At 39.6% G+C, this 1,637-nt stretch overlaps 1 non-coding gene across 1 annotated transcript; it reads right to left on the bottom strand.

The window, feature by feature from the left end:
* Positions 1-342: 342 nt before the first annotated feature.
* On the bottom strand, positions 343-415 carry TRNAV-UAC (transfer RNA valine (anticodon UAC)). Its single transcript has one exon. It is a non-coding gene; the product is annotated as a tRNA-Val (tRNA).
* Between the last annotated feature and the right edge of the window lie 1,222 nt (positions 416-1,637).

The following is a 1,637-nucleotide window of genomic DNA, read 5'->3' as shown; positions in this document are numbered from 1 at the left end:
CACAGCTCTGGATTTTGCCTTCCTAGCCCTCCTCGCCCTCTTGTCAGTGTGCCGTTTTTCTCAATGTCTCCTTGAAATCAGACAGAGCTACTATGACCCACTATTATTTACCTTGAATACATACATAATGAGGGGGAACAAAGTTTTGCCACTCTAAAATACGTCTTTTTTTGGATATTCATTATTTCTTAATTGTCATTTATTATTATTTATGACTACAGCACCCTGGTCATCCTAGGTGGTCTCCCGTCCAAGTACTAACCAACCAGGCTAGACTCTGCTTAGCTTCCGAGATCAGACATCAGGCTTGTTCAGGGTGGCATGGCCATAGACCATGGATGGTGGCTCCACTGGGACTTGAACCCAGTACCTTCTGCGTGTAAAGCAGACGTGCTAACCACTACACTATGGAACCACGTCCAGATGTTCATTATTTTAAACTAGTTATCTTTAAGAAACAAAAGACTCAGGAAGAACCATTGACCTTCCTCCTAACTGCTTAAAATACTTTTAGATAGAGGACCTGCTCCAGGAAGGGAGCTGTCATCATAGATAAACTGCATCTGATGCTTGAACAACACAAGTTTGAACTGCACCAATCCACTGACCTAAGAACTTTTCTCAATAAATACATACAGTACCGTAAATATATTTTCTCTTCCTTATGATTTTCTGAAAACATTTTCTTTTCTCTAGCTTATTTTATTGTAAAATTAGGTATTTAATACATATAACATACAAAATATATGTTAAATGACTTTATGTTATCAGTAAGGCTTCTAGTCAACAGTAGGCTATTAGTAGTTAAGTTTTGGTGAGTCAAAAGTTATACATGAATTTTTAACTGCATAACAGGTTTGTGTCCCTAACCCCCAGTTGTTCAAGAGTCAACTGTAAAGTTTAATATAAACTAGTGTGTGATAAACAAAGAGGAATCTGAGCAAGAGTTATTTGATCAAAGTCTTCTCTGTGTGTTCCACTGATGAAGTTGGCTTTTCTACCTCTATGTGAATAGTCTTCCTTCCTTCTAAACCACAATTTACCCTTTCTCTTTAGCTCAAGGTGGCAATTAAGCCTCCATGTCCAATTTGTGATTGGGCCTCAGGTCTCATATTCTTACAGAACTCCCATATGTACACACATAATAAATTAGGATATTTTTTCCTGTTAATTCATCTCATGTCAGTTTGATTATTAGACCAGCCACAAGAACTAAGAGGGGAAGATTTCCCCTCCCTGACAATAACCTCTCTGAACCTCAGGTACTTCATCCAAAAATGGGGCTAATCATACATACTTTGATGTCAGGTTCATGAATGAGGGACTCCTTCAAAAATTGAATTAAATTCAATGAACCGAGGCAGTGCAGTACCCAGCACATGGTAGAAACTCCCAAAGCACTGAACTCTTCGGTGGCTGTACATTCTTCAACAGACCAGTCTTGTTGTTTCAATGCGGGAAAGGGCCTTCGGGGGGCGGGTGGGTGAGGTGGGGGGAGCAACGAAAGTACAGTTGGCTCAGTTATAAAAAACTCTTAAGGAAGAAACTGATTTGTCCTGCTCTGTGTGGTGGTCCCCTTTAAATAAAGCCTTTCCACAGTGAAGAAACCAGTTTGATCTCAAGGCTTTTGTTCTTTA

This window comes from Pteropus medius, unplaced genomic scaffold, assembly GCF_902729225.1.
Source record: "Pteropus medius unplaced genomic scaffold, Ma_sr-lr_union100, whole genome shotgun sequence".
Classification (NCBI taxonomy): Eukaryota; Metazoa; Chordata; class Mammalia; order Chiroptera; family Pteropodidae; genus Pteropus; species Pteropus medius.
Note: the sequence above shows the minus strand (reverse complement) of the source record. Positions and strands in the feature narration are given on the sequence as shown.